An 18,396-nucleotide genomic window follows, 5' to 3' on the forward strand; every position below is an offset into this window, starting at 1 on the left:
GTCGTGATAGCCACTTGCTTGTGCAATGGGGTGAAGTTTAAATTCACTTAGTATTGTTTGTTTGCATATACACCAATTAAAATCTGGCCAGTTGCAGTCCTAAACATCAATAAAAAGATTCAAACAAACAGTACTAAGTTAATATATATTCAAGGTTAATATGAAAACAAAAAAAAAGATGAAATAACTTGAGATCTTCATCTATTAGATCTTTCAAATCGTTAGCAAATATTTCTATAAATACATTTGAATTTTAGAATTCACAATATAATTAAAAATAATGAATAAGTATACCAGCTAGATGGTCTAAAGATTGAGCTGTCGCGTTCGAAAGTAATAGGTGCTAGGTTCAAATCTCCTGAAAGGGGAATGTGGATACTCACTGGTGAGGAGTCCCATAATAAAACAAAACGGCCATCCAGTTAATTCAAATTTTCCATGGTGGTCTAACTTCAATGGATTTATGATCTCAACTATTAAAATTACTGTAATATCTACAAAACCCCTTCTGATTTCATCATAGTTTGAAATTTATCAACAATACTCATACACTCTCTTATTAATGATCAAAATTAGGATATTTACATTTCATAGTAAGTGCTTAGCGAATTTATTATTTTTTTCTTAATTTTTTAACATCGTTATTTATTACTTTATTATTATCAGAAGGGATTTATGTGGATATTATAGTAATTTTTACTAGTTGAAATCATGAGTCGATTGACAGTAGACCATCATAGATAACCTAGAAGCACTGGAAAGGCCGTTTCGTCCTATTGTGGAATTGTTCAGTGGCAGTGTGCATTCACAATATCACCTCGCGAGATTCAAATAATATCTACAAAATCCACTTCTGATATTATGGAACATATACTCACTAGTGACTGCCTTCAACAGGTATTTCCAGGAATTCTAGTGAGAAGCAGTGACCAGTGGAATTCAATCGAGTCTGTTATGAGATATTAACTCAATGAAGACAATGATGGACGGTTGCTAAACTTCGTGGGCTGGTTGAAGTTAGACAATAACACTGCTGGATACCAACTAAGTGGTTTATTGGTTAAGCTCTCGCGTACAAGACTGATACGTCTTGTGTTCGAATCCCACGAGATGGAATTACAGATGTGCACTGCCACTGAGGAGTTCCATAATAGGAAGGAACGGCCTTTCCAGTACTTCCAGGTTTTCCATAATGGTCTAACTTCAATTGACTCATAACTTCAACTAATAAAATTCCTTTATTATTAGTTTAATATTCATATTATCATTATCATTAAACACATATTTATATGAATAGAATTATAATGAGGAAAAAAACAAGGAGAAAAATCAATAATCAATAAAATATTACCCTACTCATTTTCAATAAGTTCTGAGTTCGAATCTTGCCTGGTGAGATCGTGGATGTGTACTGATGAGTAGTACCATACTATGACTAAACGACCATCCAGTACTTCCAAGTTTTCCATAAAGGTCTAACTTCAATTGACTCATAACTTCAACTAATAAAATTCCTTTATTATTAGTTTAATATTCATATTATCATTATCATTAAACACATATTTATATGAATAGAATTATAATAAGAAAAAACGAAAAAAAAAAGAAAAAAAACACAAAGAAAAATCAATAATCCATGAAATATTACCCTACTCATTTTTTTCAATCTGTTTTCCCTATTCTCTTTAAATAATAAAACTAACCAAAAATCTTTTTTTTAAAAAAAAACAAAAAAAATTTGTCAATTTTTACTTTTATCAAAGTTTTTTTTCTTTTTTGCTGACCAATGATAAATAATATTGATAATAATAATAATAATTATTATTATAACAATAAAAATAATAATAATAGTAATAATAATAATCGTTATTTGATTTATTATTATTTTTTTATTTTTTTGGTTAAATAAATAATTTTTCACTAAAATTAATATTCATTAATATTCATTTTTCTTTTTTTTCTTTTTTTCTTTCTTTTTTTTGTTTTTTTGGCAATTATTCATTGTTATTCATTTATCTCCTTTTAAATGTTTATGATTCGTTTTAACTTGAGTTAATCTTTCTGTTCTTTATTCTATATCATCGTTATCATCGACGTCATCATCGTTGTAGTCGCCGTCGCCGTCTTCTTCTTCTTCTTCTACTCTTTCTTTCTTTTCTTTTTCTAGGGTGATAAATCTTCGGCTTTTCTGGTAAAAGAATAAAGAGAACAAAATGGTTTATAATGTTCATGAAAACATAAATTTTATAGTTATAGAATGATTATGATAATATGTGTGTAATGAAAGTTAGTTGCTTATTGCATAATTCATTCATTTCAGTTATTCATTAGTCTCATTCATTCATTCTTTCTTTCTTTGTTCAAGTTTGTCATTGATATTAATACTTTTGTAGAATAAACCAATTGTGGGTAGTAATGAAATTCAATATAAAGATTTTGTTTTCTTTCAGATTAGTTAATGTTATGTCCCGGTAACAATAATGAATGGTAACTTTAGCATCCTGTGAATCACATTCGAAGAAATTCAAACACTTCACTTCTACCTGAAGTTTGTACTGCTAATGATGTCGTTCATAAGGACGATGAAAACTGTACGACCAAACCATTCAGCTTAGAGAATAAACCTACATCAAAAGTTTATGAACCAATATTAGGCATATATTTTTTATAGTATAATTGCTAAGTAACTAAACTATTCATGTTCATGTTCCCCTTATCATGAGCTTTATTTTGACCTATAGACTATTATTGTACGATTAACCATTCTTGAGTTATCCCTAGTTTATTAATTTCTGTCTCCCCCTATTCACAGCCACATTTGGCTAAATCTTGTACAAATGTTATTTTCCTATTTATGGTACGATGTGGTTTGTTTGATTGGTATATAAACTCAGTATGTTTGAAATATAATGTTTCATAGTGCAGAGGCTATTATTGGTGTTCTGAACTTAACTAGCTGGGCTAGGCAGAAAGTAGGTCCGCTAAGTACTCTTAACTGTTCGTACGGGTTTTGTGTGACGTTGGTCCAATCGATAACTCACAAGTATATTCAATTCCTAGTGCTTTTATTCTCTTTGAGATTGGAAGTTTGAATGTTCCATTTTTTAAATGGCATTGTGTTAATCATTGATAATTCGAATACTTCATATGAATGATATAAATGTTATAGATGTTGAACAGATTAGAGGTTACCTTGATTCAGCAGATTAGTCAATAATGTGGTGGTGTTTAAGAAGAAAGTTACTGGGTTTGATTCTCAGTGACATGCTAACACCATTAAAGTTCTTTAGGCCTATTAAGGTAAAGTCTGTTGATTTTTGTAACGTGAACCATTCCTGGAGATACACATATTCGTCATGCATATGTATTTTTATGAAGAAATGGTGACCACCGCTGAGTCTTTACTTCCCGAACGTCACACCTGAGACAATTAGACGATACATTCATACAGGTAACACAAATTTTCACGTATACATTTCGTAGCATGCACATAACACACTAATCCCTTGAGAATATACACGGTCAACGTTACCTGCAGTCTCGATACTTATGCGCTTCACTCACATTACGGATACATAGGCTTTCACCTAATCGCTTCATAGAATACACATAATCAAAAGCACTCTCTAAGATGGTCTGATGGTCACCGCTCCATTTCCTTGTATTTGCTACTAGTTTATTTTGCTTTATCGACCTGTTTTTCCGTCAATACTCTTTTTAAACATATAAGAGGTTGTCCTTCTACCTCTTTTTGGTTGAACCCAGTGCATAAGCTTTACATTATCTACATACACAAAGCACAAGTTGTAACTCGTCCAATCTACATATTAATCTATTGAAAAAATGTCCAGCACTTAACTATTTTTGGATACCTCGCATTGTGGTCGAGGAAAATCCGATTACATGAAATGCAGTAATCGATTAGTTTGATTTCCTCTGACTGCTTAGGTCAGCTCATATTGTTATCAACACTCAAAATACAGATGATAATTGAACTGAATGAAATGAACATTATAGATGAGATCATGAGTCAATTGAAGCTAGACCACCATGGAAAAGCTGGAAGTACCGGACGGCCGTTTCGTCCTATTATGGGACTTCTCAGCAGTGCGCATCCCACAATAGGACGAAACGGCCGTCCGGTGCTTTCAGGTTTTCCATGGTGGTCTATCTTCAATTGACTCATGATCTCATCTATAAAATTATAAAAATCTCCACGAAACGTCCTTCTGAAATGAACATCAGATAATTTCACTACTAATCACAATCAGTCAATACTATAATAAACTGTAATAAAATAGTTATATTGATCCAATCCTAATAGAATGTTCAGTTTTAGTTATCAATCATACGATTATTCAATCTCTTTACAAATAACGATTGAATATTAGTACTTAATGAAAGAAACTATAAGAAAATATACCTAGTTTTGTTTAAATCAGCTAAAGGTGATTATATTCACTTGGTATTGTTGACTTGTATCTTACCATTGTTATTTAAGACTAATTGATCAGTCTTTTGTTAGCATATGCACATCCTGTGTGGACTGCCTCCATGTTGCCTTACGTCCACATAGAATATATCCTAACAGAAGACTGATCAATAGTAGTCCAAAATAAAAAAACGGGAAGATACAAGTCAACAACACCAAGTGAATATAACCTTACCTCATTGAATAAACAGGTGGCTATCAGGACTCAGTAGCTAAGTGGATATCGCGATGGCTTTTGAAATGAACGGCACTGGGTTCGATTCCAACAGTGAATATCATCTCCAAGATGCAGGTACATCCAGCTGATGAGTCCCAAAAAGGACGAAACGCTCATCCTGGATTTCATTGCTAGCCACTATCCATCATTGCTTATAATTGTGATTAGTTCACATAAAATAGCAGATATTTTTCCTCTTTTTCTTGATTGAATCTCTTTATTTTCTTTCCTTTTCATATTGATATCAATCTAATTTATTAAGTAAACATACTTCATATCAAGTGATTTAATAAATATCGTTTTTTAGCCTTCAGGGCAAATTTTTTTATTTTCATAACGCTATCATCATCATTGTCATCATCAATATGATCACCAACATTTACTATGGAAATGTATCAAGATGATGATGATGATGATGATTTGGATGATGATGATGATGATTGGAAAACCTCTGATTATGAATTGTGTTAAGTTTTAATATGATACATAAAAGTACAATAAATTGATGTAGTAGAATTGATCAATGATGTTTCCAGTAAATAACATCATTATTCTAATTTAATATCTTACTGGGTATATTCTGTTTACTAAGAAATTCCAAGGACCCTTCGACAGTAAAAGAACTTAATGGGTTCCTGTATTATTTTGCCAAACTTGTGAAAGTGAATGTTATCTTTTTATAAAGATTGTGTTCACATGTAGAAATATCCAAAATGTTACTGGAAAACTCTTTGAAGAAACCATATTGATAATAGACATTAAATAGGAAGAATAATGTATTTTTAAAATGTCAGTGAAGTGAATTTGAAGTGAATCCAACGTTTCTTCTGGCAATCTGGTCCAAGCTTTTTCAAGGAAATATTTCCTTGGACCAGATTACCAGACGAAACGTTGGATTTACTTCAAATTCATTCGATGAGATTATACAAATATATTCTTCATATTTTGTGTCTTACATCAACTCGGCGCTCAAATACTTTACTTTGAAACTATTCCCTCTAATTTAGACGACAGTTCTTACATATTTATACAAACTCAAAATCTCTTAAACACCATGCACAAAATGTGATCGATGCTATTCATTCACGTATCCTGATATTTGGAATTTAACATTACACAAAGATCTTCTATGTTATATAAGTTATCACCTAGTGAACATGATCTTTTCACCGATTATGTTGCTACAGTTGTTAACATAATAAACACTTATGTAAAAAGAATATTGGGCAAGACTATAATTTATGGACAAGCCAATCAGAAGCGTTTGAGGGATTTCAAGGTCACGGCACCGATTTCAGTACCTGATGCTCATGTACGATTGGTTCACAGATAATTTTAGAGAAGACTTGACAATTAAGCGGCTACAACAAATGAAACTACTAGAAAGTTACTGTATTTGTAATTACGAGTATTAAATGACTTGTAGACCTTGTGCAGACTACCGTGATGTTGTCTTTCGATGTAATATATGTTGGAGGAAGACGTTTGCTAGAATGGGAAACTTAATCGCTCGATCCAGATTGAGACTAAGGCATATTATAATAATTGCCGCCAACTGTATGATAAAGGCACCAGTAACATTGGCTGCAATAATCGCAGATGTTACTGAAGCTTCGACTGTTCAGTGGTATGAGTATTGTAGGGAAATATCCATAATAAAGATGATAAACTTACACAACTAGAGTACACACAAACAATAATGAATCTATGTGGTCGAGGCTGAGAGGGTTTTTATGACCTTATCATGGCTCAAGAGACCAACTTTTATGGAGCTATATGGATGAGTTCCTCTGCCTTATGCATTACGGTTTTGCGACCTTTGAACCTTTTTAACCTTGATAAGTTTTTGGACCATATAAAAGAAGTGTATCCACTTTAATTATTTGATTTTGTATAATATATTTTCACTCTATGCTGACTGTTTACTGATTGGTTAACATTTCTCAAGGTTACTTAAGATTCTTTCAAAGGTCGTCCATAAATTGTAGTCTCAATGAATATTGTATATATTATATTCAAATTATTAACTCAACATGCAGTTACATGGATAATTTGTATTTATGCAATTAGACGGGTAGCGCAAAAGAGGAAAGCCAAAGAACACATTACGCCGGGAAATAGAAGCAGATATGAAAAGGATGAATAACAACTGGAAAGAACTGGAAAGGATTGCTCAGGACAGGATTGGATGAAGAATGCTGGTGTGAGGTCTATGATCCTCCACGGGGGTTAACAGCCGTAAGTAAGTAATTAGATTGATTGATAAATTAAAACAAAGAAAGAACAATATAATTAGACGTCTACGTAACTAACATCTCAAGTTTAAAAAGAATAGAATACAAAGCAGATCGACAAACATAGTTAAGATAGAAGTGTACTTATCTAATGAAAAGTAGTGGTATAGAGTAGGATCTATGATGTAGTAGTTACCAGTAATTATAATCATGATAAAAGAGGTTATGTACGAATAATGACATTATTAAGTGATTACATAATAACCCAACAAGGCAGGAAATAAGAGAAAGATGTGGACGTAATTGTCATTAAGTGAAAAATATCTCCTTATCGACGAAATCAGTTACTCAAGTTGTAAACAAAACCCAAGGTCAAGAGTTTTCTCTCAACCAGTTTCAACCACAAACTTGTATCTTAACATAATGTACACGATATCAATTTACCTAGATTGGTTGCCACGGTCGAACTTGACCGATAAAACACTATCTACATTAAAAAGGATCTGACATACATGATATTGGTCACTATCCAGAATATTCAAGATATTCATTAGCAGGCTGATGATTGATATCAAATCGAAATATTATGCAAAAATGACCATTTGGTAGTGAACAATATTATGTTGTGTAACACTTAAAACTGATAATATTCACTGAGTTCAACCATTTGACTTAGTAACTGAACATCATAGTGTACATTACCAGAAGGGGGTTTTGTGGAGATTTCAGTAATTTTTTATATAGTTGAAACCATGAGTCAATTGAAGCTAGGCCACAATGGAAAACCTGGGAGCACTGGACGACCGTTTCGTCCTATTGTGTGACTCTTCAGTGGCAGTGCGCATCCACGATCCCGCCTCGCTAGATTCGAACCCAGGACCTACCAGTCTCGCGCCAGAGCACTTAAACGATAGACCACTGAGCCGGCATCCACTGCACTGCTGAGGAGTCCCATAATGGGACGAAACGGCCATCCAGTGCTTCCAGGTTTTCCGTGGTGGTCTAGCTTTAATTGACTCATGATCTCAACTATATAGTGTACATTGTTTAATCATACAATGATTGAAGATGTTTGTCAGGAAGAATTGGGGAATAGGTCTCAGATAGTATGGTATTATTCAGCAAAATCTGCTTGTCAGAATATAGTTGAAAATGTCATCGGTGAGTTGATCGGTCTTAGATTGTTAAATCAAAAGAACTAAATTCATTTATTCAGGGTTAAAGACTATACTGATTACTATAAAGTGACGAATCAAATCTAATGAGATGTTTGATTTGTTGTACCAAGCTAGAAAGATTTTTAATTTCAAGATGGAGGTTACTTAAAGTTTAAGAATATTCTAGGTTGTGGTAAGAGTTAAACCACCATACTTTTTTTAAAATACGTGACTGAACCATTAGCCTATCAATTGAACTCTAAAGAACAATCAAATAACTCTTATCATATCAGTACTCACTCTCTGCTTAATCATATTTAACTTTCAGACAATTCATTTTCAATTAATGAAGAATACTTATGTTGGACTCCAAAGGAGTCTTCTTTTAAAGTAATCTACAGAGTCAAAGGAACTTGATCGATGTCCTATGACGTTAATTATGACAATGAAATTTACCTAGTGTGAACAGACAACCACCTGAACTGGTGTATGCCACACGTAGTCGTTTCTGCTCCATCTTATAACCGTGATAAGTTTGTATTCCTGAAGCTGCATGCTGAGGATTCACAAAATCTACGAACCTATAACACAAACTTTCACCCATGTTCTATATATATAATAAAGAAAAACAAATATTCTTAACTTTTCTCTGATAAGCTTACACTGTCTAATAGGTCCCACTCGCTCAAAGAGACGCTGGAGGTTGTTTTTGGTCGTAGCTCTGAAGAAGGTAGTTGATAATCAAATTGATATGTGTTCTGTTCTTTTAAAGTAATGTACAGAGTCAAACGAACTGAATCACAGGGATCGGGGTCGAATCAATATTTTATACACTGCTGAAGTATTAGCAATCCATGAAATCAAGCCTGAACTTTTGCATGCAGAAACGATTTTTCCAACCTCTCATCCTCATTTATTATTTATTTCCTTATCAATTTATATTACAATCTTTCACAACCTCGTATAGACATATATTTTCCATATATGATATGCTTGATGTTATTGTGAGTTTACCTTACTTAGTAAACGGAACGAAAGTCAATGACATAGTGACACAATAGGCCAATTGTAATCTGTTGTCCCCGACCCTACTAAATAAATCAAGAACTCTTGATAAGGCGCAGAGAATGTATTCTACAATCACCCACAAAATACAAAGTCACTAAGCATACAAATCAAGCTTATTTATACAATGATAGAAACAGCCTTGGAAGAGCGTACTAAAAATATACCTTAACCAATGACAGTCAAGGATTTCCGAGTGAGAAATGTAAGGTGTAGATCAACTACACATCTCTTTCCGCGAAAACATAAAAATTTAAATTTCTAGTATAAAACTACTAAAATTAGAACTTTTTCAAAGTGAATTCTAAGGATTCAACAAGGTACACCTTTAAAAAATGATTTTGTTAGAAAACGAAAAAATTTTCATAATTGAAATCATCAGTCCATTGAAGCTAGTACACCATGGAAAAACCTGGAAGCACTGGAAGGCCGTTTCGTCCAATTTTGAAACTCCTCAGTAGTGCACATCCACGATCCTACACTCGCGAGATTCGAACCAAGGACCTACCAGTCTCGCGCCAGATCACTTAACCGATAGATCACTGAGATGGCCAGCATCCAACGGTGTTAATGTCTAACTTCAAACCAAAACAAAAAATTCTCTTCATTGAATTCTCTTTATTCTTCTTAGTTTTTCATATCAATTTTAATGTAACTACTAACTAGTGAATTGAAACAATTGAATAAATATATAAGAATGTAGCAAATTAGTAAAAATAAACTTGATAAGTGACAATTCAATATTCAATTCAATGTTCAATGTGTGTTATGTGGATAGATATATAGTTAGATAGATAGATAGATAAATAGATAGATAGATACTCCCATTATTCTATTAGACAAGTTTATTAAAGGCTAATCCATACTACTTATTTCATATAATTAATCAATAAATAGAAGCGGTTTTTTTTAAAAATTTTGTTTGTTTTAATAAAATAAAAACTTTTTTTTATTTTTTTTCCTTTTTTTTGAATTTTATGTAACAAATTTAATTGGTTAAAAATTGTGATACATTTAAGTTATTGTAATCAAATTCAAATTTTGAAAAAAAAGTCAGCTAATGTTTATGGAACATTGAATGAGTTAAATAATTAATGAGAAATTAAGAAAAGTTACTTGCTTATGACCATTATGATCAACAATGCAGGTATGTTTGGGATGTGATTCTCCTACCCCCACCCACCGTCGAAATGTAAGATGTTGCTTCACGATTGTGTTGTATGGGTACTGGAACTAATGATAGGAAGTGAAGTAGTTGAGTGTGTCGATCGCTTAGTGGCAGTGCGCATTCATGATCTCACCTTGAGAGATTCAAATAATATCCACAAAATCCACTTCTGATATTGATCAATATATACTCACTAGTGACTGCTTTCAACAATTATATTCTGGAATTATAGTGAGAAGCAGTGACCTGTGGAGTTCAACCGAATGTGTTGTGAGATAGTAACTCAATGAAGACAGTGGTGGAGGGTTGCTGAAATTCGTGGTTTGCTTGAAGTTAGACATTAAGACCGTTGGATGCTGGCCGACTCAGTGGTCTAGAGGTTAAGCGCTCGCGCGCGAGACTGGTAGGTCCTCGGTTTGAATCTCGCGAGGCAGGATCGTGGATGCGCGTTGTTGAGGAGTCTCACAATAGGATGAAACGGCCGTGTAGTGCTTCCAGGTTTTTCAATGGTGGTCTAGCTTCAATTGACTTATGATCTCAACTATATATAGTTCATTCATTAGATAAATGATTGTGAAAAAATGGTTAACTAAAGTTCAAAGAATCTTCTAGAATATTTCAAGAATGCTTAAATTCGTGGTAACTTGTGTTACCAAATTTTTTTATTTTTTTCTTTTCTCTTTTTTTTCTTTTTTTTGTTTTTTTTGAAGAAAAAGAAGAAATTTAACACTTAAACTAACCTGTATAACAAATTTAATATACATTTTATTCTGATCAATGTTTATTAGTATAGTTTATTTGGTAAACAAGTTATAGATCTATGGAATCTACCGATCAAATCTCAAATAGTTTATGTGAATATAAACACGCTCTAACAAATTAAGGTTTTATCAGAAGGCGGTTTGTGGAGATCATGAGTCAGTTGAAGCTAGACCACCATGGAAGAACCTGGAAGTACTGGACAGACCGTTTCGTCCCAGTGTGGGCTCCTCAGTAGCAATGCGCATCTACGATCCCGCTTCGTGAGACTCGAACACAGGACCTATCAGTTTCGTATGCAAGCGCTTAACCTCCAGACCACTGAGCTGGCCGGCATCCAACAGTGTTATTGTCTAACTTTAACCAATCCACAAAATTCAGCAACCCTCCACCATTGTCTTCAGTGAGTTGATATCTCATAACAGACCTGGTAGAACTCCTCTGGTCACTGCTTCTCAATAGAGTTCCAGGAAATACTTGTTGAAGGCAGTCACTAGTGAGTATATATAATAATTTGATCAGAAACTAGGTTCTATGCTTAATTTATCCAAATGTACCATAATAATGACAAAAGTTTCTTTATACCAATGATATTTTTTTGACAAAGGATACCATCGATACCATAAAGTCTTTAAAGGTAATTAATAAACGATCAAATTCCAACCTTTTGAAATTTACTAAAGCGATAGTAATCAAACGCTTATAATCAAATCTATGTAGCCGAATTGATACAGTAATAAATCTTTCTTTACCATGGTAACAATAAATCATTACTTTTCATTTATTACGTCATTCATTCATTCATCTTTCTTCATATTACCATTAATCTATTTTTAGTTGCTTCAATATACAATCATCTAATGTTTGTACAACTCCATCAGTTCTTATTACTATTTCAATATTCTGGAGGTTTCCCTCTTGTTATATCTTGAGCTTAGATTATTGATATACCACGTACTATTAGACACATAGAGGCACATAGAGGGTCTTTGATACTCATCTAATTGGGGAGCTAGACGTTGACATTCTGAAATTTTCCTCCAGCGGTGATTGGATGAAATGCCTTCGGCTCTTTCTGAGCTTCTTGAGGCTTCCTTGAGCTTGTCAACGAGCAATCCTTACACGGGTGGAAACAATCGAATGTATTTGACAAGGAAATTGCAGACTATCTGACTAAAATCTAACAATTATACAATGAACAGTTAATTTGCAAACTATCAATCAATTGTCTCAATCTTGACTATTCCTTCTGTAAATATCAATCCATAGTCTCCGATTATTGTTGTTGATGCATTTTCATACTAACTGCGTTTCGTTTCAGTTTTTTCCCTATCAGTCTTATGCCAAAATACATTCTATGTCTGACCATCACCATATACTACTTATATGGATATAAGTAGACCACACTACAGTATGTCCAAAAGGATAATTGTACTATATTCAGATAGAAATTGTAATTAGTTTTCTTATTTATTGTCTAAAAAGTAATAATAATAATGATAATCTAATTTGGTGTACATGTACGAAAGATAATGCTATTTATTACCTTTTGATGAAATATCTTTTCTACAATGAGAACCATAATTCAATTTATTAGATCATCTGACTAATTTCATAATTAACCTCGTATGAGTTTATGAGGGAGGCGAAACCTAACTCACATGTCCTCGTCGTACCTCCTGGATAGTAGGACTGTTTTCAATCAACTAACGTGAACGGTAACCCGGGTGGTGAAGATCGGTCTAATCATCCAGTCTATCTATACCCACAAATGATTACAAAGGCTACAAAGAATCATTGAATAATTATTATTGGTTTAAAAAGAAAGAAAGAATGAGTCTACCACAAAAATAATACAAAAATATGCCTAAAAAATACAGAAAAGAAAGAAAGAAAGATGTGATGTTTTTGCGTAGGCAATGTAAAAACATCTATTGAGCCCCGGTAGTTGTCCCATGCCTCGATGTAGCATTCATTTCCAGAAAGGCTTACTAGGCCTCACCATGTTACTATGGCTGGAAGGAGGGAGTCTATGATATTATTATTATTATTATTAAATTACATCGTATTCATTTGTACTTTCTTACTCTTATCCAATAAAAAGTGTTTTATTTCTTTGGACAAATAATCTCCTCTCTATATTTTTTTGATCTCTAAAACACATTATTATTATTATTATTATTATTATTCAATTTGAGCTCAGTAGCTAAGTAGATAACGTGATGGCATTTCAAACGAACGGTACCCGATTCGAGTTCAGGAGTGAATATCAAGTCTGAGATACAGAAACATCCAACTGACAAGTCCCAATTAGGACAAAACACTAGTCCTGGATTCCAATACTATTGACCAACCAAATTGGCTTATAGCTTTTTATAATTTGTCTTTCTATTAAATTCCAGTCATTAGATGATCATCATTGTAATTTTTGTTCAATAAATTGATTGTTTCATTACATCATGATTTTTATATTAATTAAAAACATTAATCTCTTAATTGTAGTCAATATAAAGCCTGTCAATAAATATATATTAATTGAGATTACTAACTTACTTACGACAGTTCCTACTAGCGGAAGAGCATAGGCGTCCTACTGACATCCTCCATCCAACGTTGTCTCGGGTAATCCTTTCCACGCGTTTCCAGTTATTATTCATCCTTTCCATGTCACCTTCCAATTTCCGATGCAATGTGTTCCTTCGTCTTCCTACTTTCCCTTTCCATTCACGATTCCAAGTTACCACTTACCCCGTAATACAGTTTGATGATTTCCGTAATGTATATAAAACACACGTCCATCATCTTTTCCGAATTTCCTATTCAGATGGAAGCTGACTTGTTCTCTCCCACAGAACGTTGTTGTTGATGATATCCGGTCAACAGATGTTCAGTATCTTGAGTAGATAATTGTTTATAAATACTTGTACTATTATGATGATGGTTGTGGTAGTTCTCCAATTCTCAGCTCCATAAACTAGGACTGTCTTGACATTCGTAATGGTGATTATGACTCTTGATGTTAGCTTGCAGACAGTTATTTTGAGTTGTATATATTCCTCAACTGTAGGAATACTGTCCTTGCTTTTCCAATCCTTGTTTTTACGTCTGCATCGGATCCTCCTTGTTCATCAATGGTGCTGTCCAGGTACTATACTTGAAAGTTTCGACGTTTTCCAGAATTTCTCCATCCAGTGTGATTGTGTTGATGTTCTTCGTGCTACGTTTGAGAATCTTGCTTTTTCCATTGATTGAGATTACATTATATTATATAACTCAATAAACAGAAGGAAATTAACAAAGTAAATAACGGTGAAATAAATACAATTTGATAGAAGTCATAATGAGAAAGTCTATGCATAGACAATATGGTCTGAATAGATCGAATAATAAAGTGGGTATGTTTAAAATGTACATTAGGCTTTGAACTTTTTCCAAATATGAGTCCTTCACAATAATAGATCGGTTGTTATTTATATGAGATATAAGATATCAGATGTGGGAGACAACAAACCAGATTCTAGCGGAAGAAGAAATCAGGAAGAAGCGCTGGAAGTGGATAGGGCACACATTGAGGAAATCACCCGACTGTGTCACAAGACGAGCCCTCACATGGAATCCTAAAGGCCAAAGGAGAAGAGGAAGACTAAAGAACACATTACGCTGACAAATAGAGACAGACATGAAAAGAATGAACAAAAACTGGATAGAACTAGAAAAGAAGGCCGAGGACAGAGTGGGTTGGAGAATGCTAGTCGGCGGCCTATGCTCCATTGTGAGTAACAGGCGTAAGTAAGTAAGTAACAAGATATCAGAGGGATGTAATTTAATTTTTATTTCCAGTTCATTTGTTATCTATCCTTATCATCACTATATTATATGATCAAACAGTTTGCATCGATTGCTATGCAAAGGATTATAGTGACCTACTTTTATGAAGAAAATACGATCGGTAAAATGGAAACAATTATTATTATAACCAACTGTACCACTTATTATCACAAGGGGGTATTTGTGGAGATTTTAGTAATTTTATATAGTTAAGATCATGAGTCAGTTAAAGCTTGTGATAATGATCATATGCTCACTAGTGACTGGCTCCATGAGGTTATTCCTGGAGTTCTAGTGAGATGTCGTGGCCAGTGGAGCTAATCCATGTCAGGTAGAGACAGGTATCTACTTCAGTACAATGGAAGTTGGTCGCGCAATTTTGTGGATTGGTTGAGGTTAAATATTAACACCGCTGGACACCGGCTCGGCGGTCTATCGTTTAAGTGCTCTGGCGCGAGACTGCTAGGTCATGGGTTCGAATCCCGCCAGGTGGGATCGTAGATGCACACTGCTGAGGGGTTCCACAATAGGACGAAACGGCCTTCCAGTGCTTCCAGGTTTTTCTTGGTGGTCTAGCTTCAACTGACTCATGATCTTAACTATATAAAATGTACCAGAGATTGTATTACTGTACCTGTTTGTTTAAGTATACCAAAAAAACACATTTTCCGTTGTTTATGACCTTGTACGATCTCGCGTACACTCAGTAGTCCCGTTTGTAAACTTTGGTATGATCTCGGTGTTATTTCGATACCAAAAGATCGCCAACAAATACATCTTATTACAACCTTTAATTGCCTTTTGATATTTGGCCTACGAGAAGAGACCTAACCTAGTAACTTGCATATAGTTTTCCTGTAGTGGTGATCATAGTCAACCACGACTCGACACCTACTACAAGATATTTAAGTATGAAGGTGAGCAAAACATTTTTAGACCAATGAGTTGGTATCGGTTCATTTCATATTCCAGACTGTTAAAATAAATATTCTTGTTGTATAACGATTAACTAACTGGATTACCATATGCATATTCCTTTTATCACATGCTTCCAAATAAACCATTGACTACTATTATACGACTTGCTATTCTTAATCTGTTGTCAGTTTATTATTCACTTTCTCCTTTATTCATAGCCGCTTTTCAGCTTCTTCATGTATAATTGTTCTTTTTGCTTTCTGGCGTTAGGCAGTCTGGTTTGTCTATGTATCAACTACTTTTGTCTGAAATACAGATATAGTGAAGGTTTGTTAATGATTTTTGAACTCAACGACAGGGTGGAAAGAATCAAGAGAGTCGTGAACCAATGAGAACACAATTGTTGACTCAAGGCGTTTTGTGTTGAACGGATTCCGATTAGTGTTTTGTCACATGATTTTAGACAGTAGGTCATAAATCATAACAAATTTCATCAATCAAAAGTATTAATGAATTACTATCTCATTATCAGGATGGTTGATACTATCAGTTATGATTTCTCATAGGACATGCAACCAAACAATTTGAAAATGAATTACTATTAGTCGGCGTCTAGCAGACACGGTGCACTGCCTCACCGGACGACGCCCGACGTGGGGCTCGAAATCACGACCCTGAGATTAAGAGTATCATGCTCTACCAACTGAGCTAGCCGGGCTGATGGACAGTGGCTAGCAGTAGAATCGAGGATGTGAGTTTTGCCCCATTTGGGACTCGTCGGCTGGATGTACCTGCATCTCAGAGTTGACGTTCACTCTGGGACTCGAACCCAGCATCTTTCTCTTGAAACGCCATCGTATTATCCACTCAGCTACTGAGTTCTGAATTACTATTAAATATCAAATTATTAGTTACTATGATGTTAACTGGACTCACTTTTTTCTTATGTTATGTAGATAGTTCAAACTTAATCCATGATGTACTAGAGGTCCTTGAAACATTTGATGACAAATTACTAGTCAATGACTAGACTATGCCGTTCTTCGTAAAACAAAGTGTTTAATTCTTGGTTGAAACATAACTCCTATTTAAATAGAGCAGGAACAATAAGGTTTGTAGAATAAAATGGATTGGTTGGTTTCTCAGCAACTTCAAACCACTCAAAGTCATATTTATTAATATACGTATATCTACTAACAAATGTATCAGGTGGAGACAGTTATCCACCTCAGACAATGGATGAAGGGTTGCTTAAGATCATAGATCGATTGAAGCTAGACGATAACACCGTCGGGTACAGGTTCAGTGGTCTGAAGGTTAAACGTTAACACGAGCGAAACCGAAGGTCTCGGGTTTGGGTCCTGAGTGTGGGATCGTGGATTCACACTACTGAAGGGTCACATACTAGGACAAAACAGCCATTTGGTGCTTTCAGGATTTCAATGGTGTTCTAGCTTGAATTATTTCGTGAATTCAACTTTGAAAATATTCAATCACAATGGTAGAGAAAGGCTGATTAAACTTTCCTTCTGTATACATGGGTTGGGTCGGAAACGTTTGATAGCACTAGCCTCTGCGAAGCGGAGTAAGATTGGTGTTTTCTATCCGTTGGTTATTTTGAATCCATCACTTACATTCAGTTTATATCCACTATCAAGACGTCTGGCGATTGCACTTGTGAAAATTTTACTTCCTTTCAACCGTAGGTTCTTTCAAACGCATCCAGAAAACCTTGTATAGGCCCTTCCTTCCATCCTACTATATGGAGTTGAAAATTGGAGAACTACCACAACCATCATCATAATAGTACAAGTATTTATAAACAATTATCTACTCAAGATACTGAACATCTGTTGACCGGATATCATCAACAACAACGTTCTGTGGGAGAGAACAAGTCAGCTTCCATCTGAATAGGAAATTCGGAAAAGATGATGGACGTGTGTTTTATATACATTACGGAAATCATCAAACTGTATTACGGGGTAAGTGGTAACTTGGAATCGTGAATGGAAGGGGAAAGTAGGAAGATGAAGGAACACATTGCATCGGAAATTGGAAGGTGACATGGAAAGGATGAATAATAACTGGAAACGCGTGGAAAGGATTACCCAGAACAGCGTTGGATGGAGAATGCTGGTGTGCCACCTATTCACCTCCACGAGAGGTTACAGGCGTAAGTAAGTAAGTAATAATAATAATAATAATAATAATAATCAGAAAACCGGTATATTTTTGTGTGAGACACTATTCAAATCTTATAACAGTATATAATGTAACCAAAAGTTGAACAACACATCTGTTTTATCTAAACTACTTCTGATAATACAATTTACTTAATATTGTTTGTTTGAATCTTCCCATTGATGTGTTAGGACTGCAACTGGTCAGTCTATAATTGGCATATGTGCATACTGTGCGTGTTGCCTTGATATAGACTTAATTCATCAGCATGGTAAGCAAAGATGGATAGTGGCTAGCAGTGGATGCGCGTTTCGTCCTATTTGAGACTCGTCAGATGGATGTACCTCGATCAGGACTCAGTAGCTGAGTGAATA

At 34.4% G+C, this 18,396-nt stretch overlaps 1 non-coding gene across 1 annotated transcript; it reads right to left on the reverse strand.

Moving 5' to 3' along the window:
• Positions 1 to 16,484: 16,484 nt before the first annotated feature.
• Smp_tRNA_00064_Lys_CTT.1.1 lies at positions 16,485 to 16,556 on the reverse strand. Its single transcript has one exon. It is a non-coding gene (tRNA).
• Positions 16,557 to 18,396: the final 1,840 nt, after the last annotated feature.

Source organism: Schistosoma mansoni, chromosome 5 (assembly GCF_000237925.1).
Source record: "Schistosoma mansoni strain Puerto Rico chromosome 5, complete genome".
NCBI classification, from domain to species: Eukaryota; Metazoa; Platyhelminthes; class Trematoda; order Strigeidida; family Schistosomatidae; genus Schistosoma; species Schistosoma mansoni.